The 23,581-nt window shown below is 34.8% G+C and overlaps 1 pseudogene; it reads left to right on the forward strand.

Moving 5' to 3' along the window:
• Positions 1-9,913: 9,913 nt before the first annotated feature.
• On the forward strand, positions 9,914-13,927 carry LOC117910248 (annotated as a pseudogene).
• Positions 13,928-23,581: the final 9,654 nt, after the last annotated feature.

Raw genomic sequence — 23,581 nt, forward strand, 5'->3', positions numbered from 1 at the left:
ACAATTTGTCATACAACCATAATTAATTTTAATGCCCCTATGGTAGTATATGTTAGTTAATTAAAATTTTAATCTAATAGGTGTGACTATATATTAGTAGGTTCATTATACTATATTTTTTCATGAATTAACGTAATTTATTTTTAATTAATGCTTCATAATATATCCTAGATATGAGAAAGGTTAGTTAATTAGACTTAATTACGTAAAATGAGATATGTTATGATATTCTACTTATGGAAATTTTAAATAAATTCAGATTCATTAATTTATTTCACTCACCATGGTATATCTACTTATTCGAATAATTTGTCATACAACCATAATTAATTTTAATGCCCCTATGGTAGTATATGTTAGTTAATTAAAATTTTATCTAATAGGTGTGACTATATATTAGTAGTTCATTATACTATATTTTTCATGAATTAACGTAATTTATTTTTAATTAATGCTTCATAATATATCCTAGATATGAGAAAGGTTAGTTAATTAGACTTAATTACGTAAAATGAGATATGTTATGATATTCTACTTATGGAAATTTTAAATAAATTCAGATTCATTAATTTATTTCACTCACCATGGTATATCGTACTTATTCGAACAATTTGTCATACAACCATAATTAATTTTAATGCCCCTATGGTAGTATATGTTAGTTAATTAAAATTTTAATCTAATAGGTGTTACTATATATTAGTAGGTTCATTATACTATATTTTTTCATGAATTAACGTAATTTATTTTTAATTAATGCTTCATAATATATCCTAGATATGAGAAAGGTTAGTTAATTAGACTTAATTACGTAAAATGAGATATGTTATGATATTCTACTTATGGAAATTTTAAATAAATTCAGATTCATTAATTTATTTTACTCACCATGGTATATCGTACTTATTCGAACAATTTGTCATACAACCATAATTAATTTTAATGCCCCTATGGTAGTATATGTTAGTTAATTAAAATTTAATCTAATAGGTGTTACTATATATTAGTAGGTTCATTATACTATATTTTTTCATGAATTAACGTAATTTATTTTAATTAATGCTTCATAATATATCCTAGATATGAGAAAGGTTAGTTAATTAGACTTAATTACGTAAAATGAGATATGTTATGATATTCTACTTATGGAAATTTTAAATAAATTCAGATTCATTAATTTATTTCACTCACCATGGTATATCGTACTTATTCGAACAATTTGTCATACAACCATAATTAATTTTAATGCCCCTATGGTAGTATATTTAGTTAATTACAATTTTAATCTAATAGGTGTGACTATATATTAGTAGGTTCATTATACTATATTTTTTCATGAATTAACGTAATTTATTTTAATTAATGCTTCATAATATATCCTAGATATGAGAAAGGTTAGTTAATTAGACTTAATTACGTAAAATGAGATATGTTATGATATTCTACTTATGGAAATTTTAAATAAATTCAGATTCATTAATTTATTTCACTCACCATGGTATATCGTACTTATTCGAACAATTTTCATACAACCATAATTAATTTTAATGCCCCTATGGTAGTATATGTTAGTTAATTAAAATTTTAATCTAATAGGTGTGACTATATATTAGTAGGTTCATTATACTATATTTTTTCATGAATTAATGTATTTATTTTTAATTAATGCTTCATAATATATCCTAGATATGAGAAAGGTTAGTTAATTAGACTTAATTACATAAAATGAGATATGTTATGATATTCTACTTATGGAAATTTTAAATAAATTCAGATTCATTAATTTATTTCACTCACCATGGTATATCGTACTTATTCGAACAATTTGTCATACAACCATAATTAATTTTAATGCCCCTATGGTAGTATATGTTAGTTAATTACAATTTTAATCTAATAGGTGTGACTATATATTAGTAGGTTCATTATACTATATTTTTTCATGAATTAACGTAATTTATTTTAATTAATGCTTCATAATATATCCTAGATATAGAAAGGTTAGTTAATTAGACTTAATTACGTAAAATGAGATATGTTATGATATTCTACTTATGGAAATTTTAAATAAATTCAGATTCATTAATGTATTTCACTCACCATGGTATATCGTACTTATTCGAACAATTTGTCATACAACCATAATTAATTTTAATGCCCCTATGGTAGTATATTTAGTTAATTACAATTTTAATCTAATAGGTGTGACTATATATTAGTAGGTTCATTATACTATATTTTTTCATGAATTAACGTAATTTATTTTTAATTAATGCTTCATAATATATCCTAGATATGAGAAAGGTTAGTTAATTAGACTTAATTACGTAAAATGAGATATGTTATGATATTCTACTTATGGAAATTTTAAATAAATTCAGATTCATTAATTTATTTCACTCACCATGGTATATCGTACTTATTCGAACAATTTGTCATACAACCATAATTAATTTTAATGCCCCTATGGTAGTATATGTTAGTTAATTACAATTTTAATCTAATAGGTGTGACTATATCTTAGTGAGTTCATTATACTATATCGTACATATCAGAAAGGTTAGTTAATTTATATGATTTAATTAACTTAAGTTGTCATATTTTATTTTCCTTAATATAAATTTTGTGAAATTAACTTCAATTAATTTATTTAAGGTACATCAAAAGATTTATTCATTTAATCCATTATAGGTTAAATGAGTTCATATGGAAACTATTAAATTAAAAGTGTAGCAAATATAATGTAAGACATTAAGTTAATTAAATTTTATTAGTTCATAAACTGGATGTCTTTCCATATACTAGGAAGGTCGACCGATGTTCAAACCACTTGTAACCCTCAGCCTCTTGTCTTCTACTCCATTCTTCTTCATCCTCGCGCAAGACCTGAACCCGTCCGTCTTCCACTTCAGTCTTCTTCATCCTCACGCAATACTTGAAGGCCACTCGGAATATTCATGGCTCCAAAACGAGCACCGGCCGAAGCATCCTCCACCGGTAGGAAAGGGAAGAGAACGGTGGTATCAAGGATGCGTGGGACCAAAAAAAAGACCTCCAACAGATAACAACCCAGCGACAGCAACCAAAACACCTCGGATGGAGCACAACGCACCACCAACAAAGGAAAACAACCGGCCGTCGAAGCAAGTGCGGAGGTTCGTAAGGCCACCTTTGATCGATCTACGTTCGCAACCCCTAACCTAGCACAAAGATTTCATATTCATTTTGCCAATCGAACCGTAATCCCGGGTAGGAACATTGATTTTGTAAAGCTCAATTTTTTCCATTTTGACGTGCTTTTCGCAAGAATGGGTTGGCTTCCTATTGTCTCCGTGAAAGAGTTTGTTTATCCTAGGATTGTCAAATGTTTCTACTACAATATGAAATTTGAAGATGAATGACCAATTACTACAAGCATTAATGGTGTACCGATCAATTTTGATGTTGCTAAGCTTTGTAAAATTTTAGAAATTCCAAATGAAGGGGTTTGTTTATATGAAGGAAAGAAGTGGCCACGAGTGGAAGGTTTCAAAGCTGCAGAAGCTATGCAGAGGCTATGTGGTTATCCGAAATCTGGTAGACCAACTTCTCAATCATTGACCGTATTGAGTCGCATCCTACAGCACATGATATCATACATTTTCATCCCCAAAGGAGGCCATCGAGACGATGTATCTTTCTTGGAGGCGTTTTTGGTTGACAGCATTCTGACAGAAAGAAAGGTTAATATGGGTTACATATTTTTCCGGCATATGAAAGCTTCTTCATTAAGCGAAGATTCAGTGCTCCCATATGGCATGTTTATCACAAAGATTGTCAAATACTTCAATGTCAATTTGCCGAATGAGACCGACGGGAAGCAACTGAAATCATTTGATACATATAATGCAGCTTCACTAAGGCGCATGCATTTTGTTAGAAAAAAATATGGTTCATGGACAAGGAAGTCGGATGTCCCCCCTTCAGAGGTGGATGTGTCTTCGGACAATGGGTCCTCCGAAGATGACGAAAATGAAAATCAGACTGTAGAGGCAAGAACTTCTGAAAATGCAAAGATGACACCAATACCGTCAAAAGAGGGTGTAGGAGCTACGGCGGATGCATATCATCCTTCACATATAGGTCGGAACGAGGCTGAGGCTTCGGATAACCTGATAGCCCAAATTAGCTCTCTTGGTACCCGCTTAGAGGAGATGACCTTAGCCAATGATCGACGTTTGACATCTTTGGAGACTCGCATTGATGGCTTCCAAGAGGAATTCAAAGCGGGTATGCAGGTTATACGAGGGCAGCATGATGAGATGATGGCATTCCTGCGAGGCCACTTCCCGCTTCATGGCCGAGACCATATTTGACCCCTTCTATATTTTGCATAGAAATGTATTAAGTAACGTTTGGGGATTTTTTTAAACATTTGGATTATGTAATATGTTTTTCTATTTATGACTTCATCTTAAGACGTGTTTTGTTACTTATAGGCCATTGACAAAAATGGCATTAACGTTTTCCCTCTATGCTAGTGATGAGAGATGGATGATGTACTTACGTTTAGATTTATGGATTAAATTATGCATCTCTATATTGTTATTACAAAGTTTGTTTTTCATTTCCATTAATTTCATATTCGCTGTACATCTTATGGAGTAAAAGGAGTACCTTCCTTCATGGATTTGACTAAAGGGTTTTCGTTTTGGTCAGATCTTTCTTTGAGGTGTTCCTCCCAGGAATTTTGCTGCTTTTTCGACTATGATGGTTTGGTTTTCAAGCTTTTCATCTAATGTGTGTTTCTTATGGAAGACATTCTTGGTTAAAATCCTTATCATTGACCGGTTGATGAAAAAAGGGCGTGTCCTAAAAATGGTGTTGTTTATGCTGTTAATGCCAGTGTTCTACTAGCTATAACTTACTTCATTGCATTGCTCTCCATCTTTGGGAGACTATTTATGCTTTGTTTCATCAAGTGAAAGATTCCCTTTTTAGTTATATGCTAGCTTTATTTGAAAGAGGAAGCAGAAATCTGGAAAACTGTTGTCTGAATGTTGAAAAGTATATTCCTCAGGTCTTTGGTTTAATTGTTCAATGATTTTTTAGGGAGGTGGATTATTTTCCTTAAAATGTTTTGAATAGGCTGTTATTGGATTGACTTAATGCTTGGGGATTTTTATTGCTTTTGGTCTTCTCCTTTGGTTCTCTTGTTCCTTTGTGCTTCCTAGGATACCCACACCCATCCCCAACCCGTGTTTTATTGGGTCTGCCTCCTTTTGATGTTTTTAATATATATACTTGCTTAAATTTGTCAAGATGGAAGACAATTGAGTAGAAAATTTTAATTTGGATTTGGGGGACTAGGAACATTGAATTTATCAAAATCATTTAGTAGAAGCTGGATCCTTGAATTAAGGATTGAGGGAAGGATATAACTGGAACCGTTTTAGAGGTGTATAGTTCACTGTTAGAGTTGAATGGGAACAAGGCTGTTGGAACGGATGGTTTCTCTTTGAATTTTTGGCAATTAAGTTATGATTTGGTGAAAAATGAGTGATTGTTTTGTGTTATGAATAGAATAAATAATTTACAAACTTTAGCTTTAGAAACTTAAAAAAGATTTAATGAGTTGCATTGTCTTATATAAAGGAGTGTGGATGACTTTGGTTACTTTAGCTTTGGTTACTTAGATTGATAAGGATAATCTATCTTCCGGGAATTATATTGGTTTTGTTTGATTGCAAGTTAAGGGCTTCGTTGGTGATGATGCATAGTTACTCTTGATTGGCACAATATTTGTGTGCTGCATAATGACATTGGCAGTGTCTACCGGTAGAGATAATTGCTCTACCGGTAGTACCTTATCGGTCGACCGGTACACCCTCAGTTTTGTAAGTTGCAATATGATGTAGTGAGAAGCAACATGTGTTTCTGCTGAAGGCTAAATAAGATTTATATACATATTTCCTCACTCCTATGAGCCATGCCTAATTAGGCATGAATGAAGCTCATGTTTTCATGCTCTATATTTGTTTTCCTTCTTACATATTTGTCATGTCATGAGTTTTCTCTTAAAAACCTAGAATATATCTAGAAATCCTAAACTTAGTGTCTCATCCAATTAGAAATCCTATCAATATAAAGACTTATCTTCTTATAAGAAAACCTTAAGACAATTTCATCTTCTATAAAATAACTCTAAAACTATAATCCTTAACAAATAGAAACTGAAACAAACTATGAATTTGAGGGACAGTCTAACAATATTGTGTAGACCCCCATTTTGGGAGTCATTCTTGCAGCTGATGCTTGACAAGTGTCACCATCTTGCATGGCCACGTGTCACTCCCGGATTAGTCAATATGGGATCAAAATAGTGGAATTGATGGACCAATCAGAGATTGACACATGGAGGGGAGCTGCAGGTATGTTTCTGTTATGAGGAGCGTATGAGAGAGAGAGGTGTCTGGCAGCTGTGAAAAAAATGTGGTGCTTTTCAGGGGGGCTTTTTCAGAGGGGGAGAGGGTGAGAGAGAGAAGGGGGAGAGGGGAATATAGAGGTTTGAGGCTACAGAGGAAAGGGTTTCAGATGGCTGTTTGACGGAGATGCTGGGGGTGTTTTGGCTAGTTGGAGCTTAGAGAAGGAGAGAACAGAGAAAGGAGCGTCTGCAGGTGAGTTTGAGGTGAGTTTCTTGCTTACTTTGTTTCATAATCTTCTCACCCTTTTCTCATTTTGGTTTGCTCTGCATTGCTCATCAATTTGTGTTGGATCATATGTACTGAATCTTGTTGATTTCTGGATCGTTTTTATACTCTATTGTTGTTGATCTTGCTGATTGTCCTTATGGTTTGGCTTGAGATTAATGGGACTCTGCTTCTCATATATTCTATAACCCTAGCCTGAGATTTCCTCACCTGTATCAACCCATGGATATCACCTGAAATGAGGCTTGATACACTCATGTTTATTTTTGCTTTATTCTTCTTTTATTCTTCCCTTGTTTTCTTTTTCGTTTTGGCTCCTTTTCTGCCATTTTTGTTCTTCTATTGCTGGTGCGTTTGAAGAACTGAGAATCCTCGCTGGTCTGATTACTTACTGGGTGGATAGTTTGCTGGGTTTGCAAATCAAAGTTATGAACATGAGGATTCAGAGATTCTTACTCCACTTCTGAAGAGTGAGAGCGTTGATTAGGAAAAGATGGCCTAGAAGTTGGTGTGTGGCAGCAGCATTGAAAAAAGGCTCGCAATTTGAAGATTTTGAGGTTTCTGCTGAGGCTCACATTGAAGAGAGGACCCATTCTAGTTGATCACTCAGAGATGTTGGTTACAATTGCTGGGGCGTGTGAACCGAGGCTAGGCAAACAGTATAGGCACATCCTCTTTGTTAGGGTATTGTGATTCAGTCATTCCTGATGATACGAAGAGGCCTCTGTTATTGATAATCCTGGATTAATATATGACACGGCATCTGGGGACTCCACTATGTGACTTTGAGCCTTATGATTGTCAAGGGAAGCATTGGCAATGCTGACTTTGTTAATTTCCTTTTCATCACTGGGTCCATTGACGCCATAATGCCTCTTTGCAGCCCAAACTCATGCTCAGCAACAAAGCTAGTGCAGAAGTGTTTGCCATGACCTATGGTAGGTCACATGGCTTACCTATTGTGACTACCCGAGGGGATGATGTCTCTGAGCCTAATCAGTTTCCTTAGAAGTTAATTCCAAAGTTCATCATGTTGGCAAAGTGAGGAAAGCCTCTTTCATTACATGGGATGGAAGTGAAGTTAGTTCTACTATGGGAATGTTATTGAGATTCTTGAAGTTATTCTTCACAGAGGAGAAACTGGCCATGTATAAAGTGTGCTGGAATTTGGAGGGTAACCCTGCCCAGAAGCTGATATATTGAAATTTCTTGATAATGCCATGCATGACGGAATGGGTGTGTTATCAATCCCACTACGTTTTGTAGACATCATGTTCATAGAAAATATTGGGTTTGATGGTTTCTTTACTGGTCCACTCTATGCTGTGGCACATAGGATTTTGGTGGTTTGTGTAGCAAGAGATGGAAGCCTAAGTACTCACACAGTAAAGAATTTGTACCATGGACGTCAACTGTTATAGCTTCTCCTTGGCGCCTTTCGATATTGTGATGGCAGTGTGCATCATTTTGGTCATGATTGCAGCCACTGAAGTGAACAGTGAGCACCCACTACCCTTTTCATTAATCTCCTTCATCCAATCCATTGATTCCACGCCTACATTTCTCACATGCTGTTCACAGCCTTTCTTTCACACCTATCAAGCCCATTTCTATCACTCCACTTCCACTCATCCAACTAATCCATACCCATGCTTCTCTCATCACCTTCCATCCCTCATGCCCCCTTATATCTCCATATCCTGTCACTCATCCCATTAATTAATACCCATTCATTTGTTAAATCATTTTTCAGCCATCCCACTCATTGTTCATGCCTATCATACCCGTCCTCTACCTCACCACCATATCCCCGCCTTTTGATACCCATTTCTTGTAACATACATAGCCATGGTTCATACCTCTCCCTCCCACTAATCTGTACCTCTCATATCTCCAATTCATTTTGCCCATCACTATACTCATCACGCCCATATTTTACCAGCACGTACCTTTTCATAAAGGATGCATAGAAGCTTGGGCTGTTGGTGTTGATGTGAGCATGCTGAGACAGTGTAGGAGCCTCAAGCAGATGGGGCCTTTGCAACTTCTGAGGATGCATGGAATGAATCACTTGGAAGTGGAACCGAGATCAGATTGCGTCTGTGTGAGGAAACGAATGGAAAAATATACCCTGTACTGATTGCAAAGCATGATGTGATGGACTGGACATGTACACGAGGATGGCTGAATTTTCCAGTTTGGTTTGTCCATGGAACATGAGATATACAAGTCAGCTAATACATTGAGGAGCTACTACCAAATTGGGGGCGAACTCATGGACTCCATAATGGCGTTTCATGGTTCCAAAGCTGTAAAGACATTTTGTAGTCGCATGCATTTTTCTCTTGGTGCTGGTTGCAGTGCTACTGAAGGATCTGTAGGAAGAGTGTTGGAAGCATATCTCCAAGCTGGAGATAGAGGTTCTGGCATGTGTTATACATACAGTTGTAGTAAAGGTGCATTTGTTGGAGTGTCATTGGAAGGGAACGTTGTTGCAACATTATAGGGTTGGATCCCATTAACAGTTCCTATTATACATGGCCACGAATTCATCATATGGTCAAGTCAGATGCCCGGAGTGGTTCACAAAAGGAGACACAGTCCACCAACAAGGGCAACAACTCATGCTGCAGTCCAAGCATGGAGTGAAGAGCAGCGAGTGGCAGCCGGAGACCAGGTTGAAGAATAGGCTTTCAGGCATTGAAGGATGGATATCATTAGGAGGAATGGTTCTCTCCAGCACAGGTGTGGAGATGATGTTTGCTGATTTGGGGTCAATAACTGAAGAATCATCCAGAGAGTTTTGGAAACTCAGATATTGAAGCCCTTGATGTTTCAGAACAGACTTTCAATGACCCTAGTCATGAAGAAAACTCAGTGCAGTCTTCACATGATATCCAAGTTATGATCTCTGGCATGAGCAAGATGGAAGATCTACTGCAAGGTTCGATCCTGACAATGGAGGTTTTTCGGGTGCTTCAGTTAGAAAATAAGCAACAGTCAACTTCAGCGAGTTTTAACTTTCTGGCTGTATCGAAGGTGGCAGTGGCGGAGATAATATCTTTCAGCTAAGGGTTCATGCAGAGGCCACGCACGGGTAGTCCATGTAGATGTGGCAAGTGAAGTCAATGGAAGAGTCTTCTGATGATACCAGAGCCATAACTACTGATGACGCTGGATTGAAATTGTAAGAGGAAGGAGCAGATGATGAAATTAATGATGTCATGTTGATGAGAAAGCCTGATCCCACAATTATCTGTGCAAACCGTGATGGAAAACTAGAGCATTCTGGTGATGCAGAAGCAAAGGTTAGCATTGGCGTTGAGAAAGGTACTTCATCAGATTCATCTGAATATACTAGAGATGCTAATTCCTTGAATAATGATATTGAGGAATCTCCAGAAACTAGAGAAGGCTCACTCTCAATGAGACCTGAGCACGCTGGCAGAGATGAATGAAGATAGATATAACTTCTCTAATAGCCACAAAGGATGCATCATGCTTTTGCACCAATTCCTAATCCTCATGTGCTGGCGGTGCGTATCCTGTGAAGGAAAATCAACAAAATTTGCGACAGTCTATGAAGGAGCAAGCGGTTGGAAGTGTTCAAATGAAAGAGTAGGGTAATCTAGCCACTGAAACACATGGAAAAGTTGAAGTGGCTTCACATGTTAACCCAGAATTTGAGGAGCTGAGCTAGCTGAATTTGCAAGCTGAAGTAATTGAACCTGATAATTCAGAATAGGAACAGATTCTAGAGGAATATCACATTGCTTCTCATACTGAGTTTGAGCACCACCAACAGCGGCAGCCAGAAGAAGAAGCACAAGAAGAAAAGAAGTACGGGAATGAGCATGGGACCCAACATCTTAAATTTTCAAATAGTTTTCCAATTTTTAAATTCTTCAAATATTTTTAACTTCTTAAATTTTTCATCCTTAGACATTTTTTTTTAGGCTCTAAATATCTCATTCTTTTAATAAAATTTGCCGCCATTTTCTTCCCGGCAAGCCTTTCTCACATTTTATGTGATTTTCAAAATGTTTTAAAATAATTGTGAATTTAATTTCATAATTCTAAATAATAGAATTTATGGAATTAATTCATGCTGAAAATAAATCGGGCTTTGGTGGGGCCCAACATCAAATGAATTTTCTTTAAAATAAAAGTGAATTTTGAGTGAAATGACACATGTGCTATTGATGATTTCGTATTCAGTTTAGTGACATGTATGCTATATCTTATGATCATTGTTTTGTACTAATCCCTTTTTCATGATAGCGCGTTGTTGTTTGCTACTAAGGTACGCATTTTCTCTCACTTTGTCCATCTCTCATGTACGCTTTGATTCTCGGTGTGTAATCATGTTGATATTCATTGATTTTCCTATTGATCGCCATGTCAGCTTCATTTTATTAGTAGAGACCCGACTTTAGGGACTTGGAGGGGTGCTACGGTCTTTACCGTACCTTCCCGATAAGTAACCTGACCCCCGAACCCGATCCGGTTTTTCACAGACCGCCTTTTTCCAAAATAAGGAGTCACACTTAGGGTTTTTCTTTCTTATTTTGTTTACCCTTTAAAAATAAAACAAAAATAAGTGGCGACTCCAAGTCATTTCTTTTTAATAAATAAAAATCAAATTTTCAAATAAAAAATCGAGCTCGCCATCCAGTGGGAAACGCATTGAGCCGAAATGCGGGATCCACATATTGATTTTTCCATTAGTTATGCAATATGTAATTTGTTTTACTTAGATTACTTGTATCATCAAATGCTTTTCTCTTTATTCATAAAAACTTTTCTACGGACTATATGAAATAAAAACCATAATCTTTAGAATTTTTTATGGCTAATGTGAACATTTTGAACCATTGAACCCTGCTTTATAAAATTGGGACACCTCCTTTTAATTGAAAAGCCATGTAAAATGTAGACGTCAAGGAGTCTACATTAAATCTCTAAAGTATTTATGTTAAACTACTTTTAAGTTAAGAACTAAACCACTTTTAAGTTAAATATCATTGTTAAATAGTGTTAGTATATTCAATAAATATAAATTATCGAATTTTTTTATTCTCTAATATTTACCAAACTAGACAAGTACTCATCACCAGCTTTGATGTATGCATTGTATCTCGCAGACCTATCATGTTATTAATGTGCCTCATGTGTGAAACAATTTGGTGCTAAGCCTAATCCAGAATGATCTCACTCTTTTAAATTTGATTGGCATAGTTAAGTTGGAAGAAAATGTCTGAAAGAGTTCTTGTGACTGTTAGAATTATGTAATGAATGTAAGAATTATTTTCTATTAATTTTAAGAGTTCTTGTGACTGTTTTTCCCTACTTTCTTTAATAGCAACTATTCTTAATATGGAAATTTATCTCATTATTTCTGTTATTCAAACCTTAAGGAAACAATTTTTTTGATTGGTAGGATGGATTTCATTCTGTCATCACATTTTATCGAGAGGCATGACTTCTTTTATTTATGAGATGGCAGAATCTAAATTATGAGAAATTCATTAGGTATTTTGCTTCAGAAGACTACATAAGAGGAAAGATAATTACACGTAAACTAAAAGAGGAAAGATGCTAAGAAGATTAAAATTCAATCTGCATCTATTCTTTAAAATAATGAACATGAAGAGTGATGAGTTTGATGATGTTATCAACAAAACCAATCAAGATATATTAGAAAAAAAATGTCGTGTTTTGCATCATTAAAATGTGGTAATTGAACCCAAAGAACAATTGAATCTTCAAAATCCTTGCAATCAGAAGCCATAGAATGAAGAAATCAATTGAGATTCACCTCTATGGTTTGTTATTGAAGAAATCAAGGATGTAAATTGGTCTGAATCTCATGTTTGCTTAGAATCACACCAAACTCTAAAAATGGCAGATGCTGAAATGAATTACTGAACCTCCAATTGGAACAAATTTAACAGTGAGAAACCTGAGGAAGATGGTTGTGATGATGAGTATCCCTTGAGGTGACAAGTGTTGATGGCACTACCTCACTTCACCATCCATAAACTAACATCAGCAGTTGCTAACTTTCCTGGTCCTCTCTTAAAAAAAGAAACCTGCTCTGGTTTTGCATGGCTCCACTACGAAGTTGCCGATGTCATTAAATCCAGAAAAAACAGAGAAGGAAAAGTGGTGTTGACTTCCTTGCAGACTGTGAGTGGCTATTCCCACATTTATTAAAACTAACAAAAAAAATCAATTTCATATTGATGATGTGATTAGTCCTCAGTTTTCGTGTTGTGCATTACTAATGCATAAATGGGTCATTGGATTACTATAAATTCATTAACTTCTGAAGCGCAATTTGGGATATGCTGGTAGCCAAGTAAATGCCTGTAGGTTCTATGAATTCATTAATTAGAAATTTCTTTGGTATTTTTCAATTTGGTCATGCCAAACAAATGATTGTGAATCAATGGGGTCAACAATTCTTTGTACTCCATAAGCTATCGTTATAATTTCTTTGGAATTTGTCAATATAGCCATGCCAAACAAATGATTGTCAGTCAGTGGGGTCAACCATTATCTGTATTCCATAAGCTATCTTTGTACTCATTATGCTTTGTTCTGTAAGCTATCTTTATAGTCATTGTACTTTGTTATTTTGTTTTACGTGTAAAAATGCATCTTGAAGATCACTAACCCGGTCCTGCTATTGAAAGAGGTGTGTTCTCCTTGGGGTGAGCTGTGGTGCAAATATTGTAGGCTATGTGGCTCGGAGGTCTGTAGAGGCAAGCAAGCTTTTAGACCTTGTTAAGGTGGTGGCCCAAATTCTGATGTACCCTATTTTCATTGGAACTGTCCCCACAAAATAAGAGATTAAACTGGCTAACTCTTACTTCTATGACAAAGCTATGTGCTTGCTTGCATGGAAACTCTTTCTACCTGAAGAAGAAGTGAACCTAAACCACCCAGCTGCCAACCCTCTGATTCCTAGGAGGGGACCACCCTTGAAGTGCATGCCTCCAACACTGACAGCTGTGGCAGAGCATGACTGGATGCGAGACCGAGCCATTGCTTATTCAGAGGAGCTCCGGACAGTTAATGTGGATGCAGTCCTTCTTGATTACAAGGATGTTGTGCATGAGTTTGCTACCCTTGATGTGCTCCTCAAGACACCACAGGCCCAAGCCTGTGCTGAGGACATTGCCATATGGGTCAAGAAGTATATTTCACTCAGAGGCCATGAATTTTTTTATTGACTATGCTGACAAAAAGGGGAATAAGAGTATTCGTAGAAGGAAAGGAATATGGTTAAACACTTATAGGAGCAGTTAGCTGATGTAAGTAGAGCTTTGCATAGTATCCCTTTCAGTGGGCTGAATTTTAAAATGAGAGAGTAGTTTACTTGTTTATATCAAAAGCTTGTAGAGTATAGCATCAGGCTGTTCAATTTATCTGGTTTTCTCTTGTCATTACTATAAAGATAAGCAATTTCTTTTTACGATGGTGCAATTATTATGATCTATGCGAATGGTCATTTATTCTTTTATTCATGTTCTTTATGTCCATGTTGAAATGTGTTATTTAACTAAAAATTGCATCAAATGCATTTCATTTCCCTTCTTTATGATATATCTCCAAGGAGTATACTTGTACGAACAGTTTGTAATCCCTCTGTACCCTGATTCTCCATGGCAGAATATACATAATGTTATCTTGATGTCAGTAACCCTATATTGGCTGCTCTATGCACTATTTGATGCACTGTGCACCTATATCAACAGCTTCTGAATACCATGGAAAGCCACACTTACTACATGGCAAGGACAAAATTGCCTTCCCTTGGAACCCAACAAGTCACACAAGAAACAATGTCGTTTCATGTCCTGGTGTGGCCAGGTGAAAGGAAAAAAAAAAAACAAACAAAGCAAAACAAGAGATGTTTACCGTAATTCAGAAAATGACAGTCATGTACAGTTAAAAGTAGTGTCCTAAGCTAAAGGGAACATGGGGAATGTTATTAAATTCTGAAATCTTAGGGATTCCACGAAGATGGCAAGGCATATCTATGATTGCTCTATGCCCAACATTGCTCTATGCTTTGCTTGTAGTAAGAGAACTTTCAACCCATTTCTTTTTGCCTCTTTTCCTCAGTGTGTGTGTGTTTCAGAGGTACTCTAGTTATGATTTGCCCTATTTTAACTATCTCTCTTTGATGCTTCTAAAAGAGTGTTCATATATGTATTTGAGAGGTTCTGCATTTGTGAGTTGTCATCTCTAACTTTATCATTTATGATTCTAAATGAATATGGTAACCTTAGCAACACATGAACATTGAATTAGAAGAGGTACTTCATTTTATTATTTTCCCAAATTTCTAATTGAACAATATCTTGGGCATTTTATTTTCTCAAGCATCACTCTTTATGTAAGTTGGTTTCAATCAAAGTTATAATGTTTTCCAAAATATTTGTGGGCAAGTTGTGTGACATTAAGTTTAATTAGTCTTCATAATCGTCTAAGGATTTTACCCTTTTTATAGGCCTCCAAAAGGGAAAGTAGACTTGTGACTAGTTCCTTAGGGATTATTTAGTTTAGTCATAGTGGGTGAACAATACTACCTTTTTATTTGGGAAGGGCTCAAGGTTGGATGGTTGGAGGGTAGTACTTTAGGATAGTCTGTTTGTGTCCACTTCATTGCCCTTTAACATTCGCTTCTTATTAGATAAAGAGTTTGAAGAGTGGATGTTATTTTTAAGGAGAAGGGTAACTAGAAATGATGATTATTTGAGTACTTGTTTCTTGTCTTGGTCCTCTATTTGAAGGACCAAACTTCAAAGGTTAAGTTGTTTGTTTTTTATGAATTATCTATAGTGAAGTAGTTTTCTATAGATGTTGAGCTTGCCGAAGCTAGTTTAGTATGAAGAGTCATATTAGGGTGCGAGGCATAAGCAAAAGTTAGCGTGGAGACCTTGGTTGTTAAGGGCTTGGTTCGTGATTATGCAACTCTTTTGAGATCTATACATGATAAGGTTGGGTTTTTTAAGGATCACATTACTATTGTTTGGTGTTTGATGTGATCTTGTCTGTGGGTAAGTCTATGTCTTGATCTATGTTGGGAATAGTAATAAAGAGAAGTCATTTGTCTTGATCTCATCGCCATATCACATACCTAAATGAAAACAAAATGAAGTATATGAACCGGTCGACCGGTTATCTTCTACTGGTTGCATACTTATCTCAACCGGTAGCCACTGCCCCTTTTGGTTGCTGCATTGTCAAAGGGGCAGTGGCTACCGGTTGAGATAAGTAGGCAACCGGTAGCAGATAACCGATCGACCGGTTCATATTTCCTTGTATAAGTTGTAATTTGTTTGGATTCCTCCATAGATTCGTGTATTGATAGGCCATTTGTTATTTTGCTACATGTAATTGTTCTTTCTTTGAAGGGACATCATTGTGGTAAACGAACATCCATATAAACCAACCTTTAGTTGCATGCAAGCGGTTATATATTTTATGAGAAGGTGCATTAATAATAATGGTCAAATTGAAGGCCTTAAGGTGGAATTTGTGTCCTCCTAACACGGAAGTTCAAAAACAGTAGCACACAAGGTAGGGATAATCCAATGGGAATAATGTTAAAGACGATGGTCAATGCAATGACACTCGACTAACATGGTGGTCAACTCTATCAGGTAGTATATGCATAGGGAATAAAATTTGTTTGGTGTAAGTGATATGAATTTTATAATTGAAAATGTATGTATAGGGATGAGTATAGCTGAATGTTTACTCGTCCACATTTAAAATACATTTACACAAACTAAATATTATAAGCATTAAAAACCTCTTAATCCAACTTCAAGTCTTCAAATTGTGATCTTGTAATGCTCGAACAATCATCTATTGAGTAATCATGACATCCTCGTTCATTGTGATGAATAAGAAGTCAAGGTCTATACAATTTGGGTTTCAATCCTCATAGGTTATCCATACAAACTAAATAAATGAGTCACAATGATTATAAGTATTTAAAACCTCTTAATCCAACTTCAAGTCTTCAAATTTTGATCTTGTAATGCACAAACATTTATGTATTTAGTAATTACGACATCCTTGTACATTATGATGAAAAAGTAGTCAAGCTCCGCAGAATTTCAATTTCATTTCTCGTAAGTTTAAAACACACTTGGACATATCAAATGAGCCACGCGTCCTCCATTGATTGGGTGCAAAATAATTATTTAAAAATTCATTTATATAATTCTTGGTATATATGGAATATCATGTCCCTTTCATGACATTCCATGATATTTACTCTATTTAGGAGACTAACATGACAAGATGAGAAATTTCACTTACTTTGAATAAAATGAGAGCGGAATGAAATTAATAAATGATAAAAGGAAGAGGAAATATTTGATAAAATATTAAATTAATAGTAATTAATTATATTTATATTAAATTTAAGTGAGGTGAATAAAATTAATCTTAGAAAATAATGATGTTCAAATTTCCACAGTTGGATTGAGTTTGGGTTCTTTGTATTAGACTTGAGCAAATTGGGTCTATATGATTCAATATGTACTTATATTTTGTGTAAAATACATTTTTTTTGCATATTTATACTAAATTTAAAAATAGTTTGGGATGATAATTAAAATGGGAAAAAAAATTTATGTATCTTTGTAAAAAAGGAAAAAAAATTATAATTTGATATTATTATTGTAACATCTACAAAATTAAAAAAATAAATTTATTAAATAAAATAATTTAAACTATAAATATTATAAAAATATTAAATTGGATTTGGATTAGGTTTGGGTTGTTCAAATTTTTATTTGTATTTCACCTTAATTAAGTTTGGAAATAAAAAATTGTACCCAAAGATTATAAATAATTGTCGAACCTTATCCAAATTAAGGTTGGCTTAAGTCATGACAACTTGCCTAAATTGCACCTCCTAATTCCGATTATCCAAAAAATACTTGATGGCCTATTGAAGAAAAATGATCAAATCTCAATAACCCCTTAAATGAGGATTCAACATAAGTTCAACATTTTTTAAACAAGTCAATTTTGGAACGACTTTGTGGGATTGAAAGAATCTAACAAAAACCAACAAAGGCACAAAAATTGATGCATATGGTGGTAGCATAAGGTTATATAATTCATTAGTTACTTCCAATGCTCATCACATCTTAAAGTCACCAACATCACCATTCAATATTTTTTGCCTCACTTTTGGTCAAATTGCTTGACCACCATGATACAATTTAAATGTTATCTATTTTGGATTTAATATAGATAATATCTATATAAAATAAACTGTTATAAATAATTTCAAAGCAACTACATGGTGTTTACCTAGAAGATGATTGATTCATTTTAATAGGGTATGTTAAATCGATGCAAGAGAATATGTACACAAAAATATTTTAATGAAAACATTCATATTGCATATTATAGATGTGCTAATTCTTATGAGAAGATGAGATTGTACAAGATGAGTATTAAATTGCTTGAAACACAATGGTTCAGACCAATCGATGCTTCATCATACATGTTTGTAGTCACACTAATATATTTGAAAGGTGCTTTGTAATAATTTTTTTTTTTTTTGTGATTTTTTATTTGTAATGATAAAATATATTGCCCTATAAAGTTCGAAAAACCCGCTTAATCTTTGGTCTCGTCGTCACCCCTATGTGTCATTATTTTTTTCAATTGCCCTATATCCGCTAGGCTAAGTAATGCGCATGGGTGAAAGTAATAGTGTCTTATACATTATGAGGTGGGGTGATATCATCTCATGACTGATGAATAAGGTTATGCTAGGACATATGAAAAGCCAATGCATTGGTGGTAAGAAAAATGTATTTTTTTCTTTAATTTTGTTTCCTCTTATATTCAAAACTCGTGGCTTCATTCCTTACGAATAATTGGCCAATCTATGTCATTATTGGGTAATACAATTTGAGTGTATGAATGACCAATTCAATAACATAAATGACATGTCAAAGATATTCGCGTACCGGTCGACCACCATATGAAGCGGTTGAAATTATTTATACGACCAGTACACACTGCCCCTTTTGGTGCTTCAACATAAGAATTGGCAGTGGCTACCGGCTGAGACTATAGTAAACCGGTAGCACTGTACCGGTCGACCGCTTATTAGTTAATGAAGTATGGTGGTAAAATGTTGGATTCATGCATAGATTGTTCTGGACTTTTTAAAATTTTTTGGGACATCATATGGCTTGGATGTTGTTTCAATAGGTTTGTTACACTTGGGAGGTGGTCAAATGATATCCGAAAAAATCCAAATCCAAAAATACTAAAAATTTCATAAGGGTATGAAGAATGTGAGGAATTCTCACATTCTTCGTACCCTCCCAATTCTCCACTTCTTTGAAGTTTTTAAAATTTTGTGGGACTCCATATGGCTTGGATATTGTTTAAATTGGTTCATTACACTTAGGAGGTGGTGAAATGATTTCCGAAAAAATCCAAATCCAAAAATACTCAAAAATTGACAAGGGTACGAAGAATGTGAGGAATCCTCACATTCTTCGTACCCTCCCAATTCTCCACTTCTTTGGACTTTTTTAAATTTTTTGGGACATCATATGGCTTGAATATTGTTTAAATAGGTTCATTACAGTTAGGAGGTGGTGAAATAATTTCCAGAAAAATCCAAATCCAAAAATACTCAAAAATTCACAAGTGTACGAAGAATGTGAGGAATCCTCACATTCTTCGCACCCTCCCAATTCTCCAGTTCTTTGGACTCTTTAAAATTTTTTGGGACCTCATATGGCTTGGATGTTGTTTAAATAGGTTTGTTACACTTAGGAGGAGGTGAAATGATTTCCGTAAAAATCCAAATCCAAAAATACTTAAAAAATTCACAAGGGTAAGAAGAATGTGACGAATCCTCACATTCTTCGTACCCTCCCAATTCTCCACTTCTTTAGAGTTTTTAAAATTTTTTGGGTCATCATATGGCTTGGATGTTGTTTAAAGAGATTTTTTACACTTGGGAGGTGGTCAAATGATATCCGGAAAAATCCAAATCCAAAAATACTAAAAATTTCAGAAGGGTACGAAGAATGTGAGGAATTCTCACATTCTTCGTACCCTCCCAATTCTCCACTTATTTGGAGTTTTTAAAATTTTTTGGGACTTCATATGGCTTGAATATTGTTTAAATTGGTTCATTACACTTAGGAGGTGGTGAAATGATTTCCAGAAAAATCCAAATCCAAAAATACTCAAAAATTCACAAGGGTACGAAGAATGTGAGGAAACCTCACATTCTTCGTACCCTCTAATTCTCCACTTCTTTGGACTTTTTAAAATTTTTTGGGACATCATATGGCTTGGATGTTGTTTAAATTAGTTTGTTACACTTGGGAGGTGATCAAATGATATCCGGAAAAATCCAAATCCAAAAATGCTAAAAATTTCAGAAGGGTACGACGAATGTGAGGAATTCTCACATTCTTTGTACCCTCCTAATTCTCCACTTCTTTGAAGTTTTTAAAATTTTTGGGACTTCATATGGCTTGGATATTGTTTAAATTGGTTCATTACTCTTAGGAGGTGGTGATATGATTTCCGGAAAAATCCAAATCCAAAAATACTCAAAAATTCACAAGGGTACGAAGAATGTGAGGAATCCTCACATTCTTCGTACCCTCCCAATTCTCCACTTCTTTGGACTTTTTAAAATTTTTGGGACATCATAAGACTTGGGTATTGTTTAAATAGGTTCCTTACACTTAGGAAGTGGTGAAATGATTTTGAAAAATCCAAATCCAAAAATACTAAAAAATTCACAAGAGTACGAAGAATGTGAGGAATCCTCGATTCTTCGTACCCTCCCAATTCTCCACTTCTTAGGAGTTTTTAAAATTTTTTGGGACATCATATGGTTTGCATGTTGTTTAAATAGGTTCGTTACACTACGAAGGTGGTCAAATGATTTCTGGAAAAATCCAAATCCAAAAATACTAAAAAATTCACAAGTGTACGAAGAATGTGAGGATTCCTCACATTCTTCGTACACTCCAAATTCTCCGCTTCTTCGGACTTTTTAAAATTTTTTGAGACATCATATGGCTTGGGTGTTGTTTAAATAGGTTCGTTACACTTGGGAGGTGGTCAAATGATATCCAGAAAAATCCAAATCCAAAAATACTCAAAAATTCACAAGTGTACGAAGAATGTAAGGAATCCTCACATTCTTCGTACCCTCTCAATTCTCCACTTCTTTGAACTTTTTAAAATTTTTTGAGACATCATATGGCTTGGGTGTGGTTTAAATAGGTTCGTTACAATTAGGAGGTGGTCAAATGATTTCCAGAAAAATCCAAATCCAAAAATACTCAAAAATTCACAAGGGTAAGACGAATGTGAGGAATCCTCACATTCTTCGTACCCTCCTAATTATCCACTTCTTTGGACTTTTTAAAATTTTTTGGGACATCATATGGCTTGGATATTGTTTAAATTGGTTCATTACACTTAGGAGGCGGTGAAATGATTTCCGCAAAAATCCAAATCCAAAAATACTCAAAAATTCACAAGGGTACAGAGAATGTGAGGAATTCTCACATTCTTCGTACCCTCCTAATTCTCCACTTTTTCGGAGTTTTTAAAATTTTGTAGGACTTCATATGGCTTGGATATTGTTTAAATTGGTTCATTACACTTAGGAGGTGGTGAAATGATTTCTGGAAAAATCCAAATCCAAAAATACTCAAAAATTCACAAGGGTACGAAGAATGTGAGGAATCCTCACATTCTTCGTACCCTCCTAATTATCCACTTCTTTGGACTTTTTAAAATTTTTTGGGACATCATATGGCTTGGATATTGTTTAAATTGGTTCATTACACTTAGGAGGTGGTGAAATGATTTCCGCAAAAATCCAAATCCAAAAATACTCAAAAATTCACAAGGGTACAAAGAATGTGAGGAATTCTCACATTCTTCGTACCCTCCTAATTCTCCACTTCTTCGGAGTTTTTAAAATTTTGTAGGACTTCATATGGCTTGGATATTGTTTAAATTGGTTCATTACACTTAGGAGGTGGTGAAATGATTTCCGGAAAAATCCAAATCCAAAAATACTCAAATATTCATAAGGGTACGAAGAATGTGAGGAATCCTCAAATTCTTCATACCCTCCCAATTCTCCAGTTCTTTGGACTTTTTAAAATTTTTTGGGACATCATATGGCTTGGGTATTGTTTAAATAGGTTCGTTACACTTAGGAAGTGGTGAAATGATTTCCGCAACAATCCAAATCCAAAAATACTAAAAAATTCACAAGAGTACGAAGAATGTGAGGAATCCTCACATTCTTCGTACCCTCCCAATTCTCCACTTCTTTGGAGTTTGTAAAATTTTTTGGGACATTATATGGTTTGAATGTTGTTTAAATAGGTTCATTACACTTCGAAGGTGGTCAAATGATTTCCAGAAAAATACAAATCCAAAAATACTAAAAAATTCATCAGTGTACGAAGAATGTGAGGAATCCTCACATTCTTCGTACCCTCCCAATTCTCCACTTCCTTAGACTTTTTAAAATTTTTTGAGACATCATATGGCTTGGGTGTTGTTTAAATAGGTTCGTTACACTTAGGAGGTGGTGAAATGATTTCCGGAAAAATCCAAATCCAAAAATACTCAAAAATTCACAAGGGTACGAAGAATGTGAGAAAACCTCACATTCTTCGTACCCTTGTAATTATCCACTTCTTCGAACTTTTTAAAATTTTTTGGGATATCATATGGCTTGGATGTTGTTTAAATTAGTTTGTTACACTTGGGAGGTGATCAAATGATATTCGGAAAAATCTAAATCCAAAAATACTAAAAATTTCAGTAGGGTACGAAGAATGTGAGGAATTCTCACATTCTTCGTACCCTCCTAATTCTCCACTTCTTTGAAGTTTTTAAAATTTTGTGGGACTTCATATAGCTTGTATATTGTTTAAATTGGTTCATTACACTTAGAAGGTGGTGAAATGATTTCCGGAAAAATCCAAATCCAAAAATACTCAAAAATTCACAAGGGTACGAAGAATGTGAGGAATCCTCACATTCTTCGTACCCTCCCAATTCTCCACTTCTTTGGACTTTTAAAAAGTTTTGGGGACATCATGTGGCTTGGGTATTGTTTAAATAGGTTCGTTACACTTAGGAAGTGGTGAGATGATTTCCGCAACAATCCGAATCCAAAAATACTAAAAAGTTCACAAGAGTACGAAGAATGTGAGGAATCCTCACATTCTTCGTACCCTCCCAATTCTCCACTTCTTTGGAGTTTTTAAAATTTTTTGGGACATTATATGGTTTGAATGTTGTTTAAATAGGTTCGTTACACTTCGAAGGTGGTTAAATGATTTCCGGAAAAATCCAAATCCAAAAATACTAAAAAATTCATAAGTGTACGAAGAATATGAGGAATCCTCACATTCTTCGTACCCTCCCAATTCTCCACTTCTTTGGACTTTTTAAAATTTTTTGAGACATCATATGGCTTGGGTGTTGTTTAAATAGGTTCGTTACAATTAGGAGGTGGTGAAATGATTTCCGGAAAAATCCAAATCAAAAAATACTAAAAAATTCACAAGGGTACGAAGAATGTGAGAAAACCTCACATTCTTCGTACCCTTGTAATTATCCACTTCTTTGAACTTTTTAAAATTTTTTGGGACATCATATGGCTTGGATGTTGTTTAAATTAGTTTGTTACACTTGGGAGGTGATCAAATGATATCCGGAAAAATCCAAATCCAAAAATACTAAAAATTTCAGTAGGGTACGAAGAATGTGAGGAATTCTCACATTCTTCGTACCCTCCTAATTCTCCAGTTCTTTGAAGTTTTTAA

Source organism: Vitis riparia, unplaced genomic scaffold (assembly GCF_004353265.1).
Source record: "Vitis riparia cultivar Riparia Gloire de Montpellier isolate 1030 unplaced genomic scaffold, EGFV_Vit.rip_1.0 scaffold669_pilon_pilon, whole genome shotgun sequence".
Taxonomy (NCBI): domain Eukaryota; kingdom Viridiplantae; phylum Streptophyta; class Magnoliopsida; order Vitales; family Vitaceae; genus Vitis; species Vitis riparia.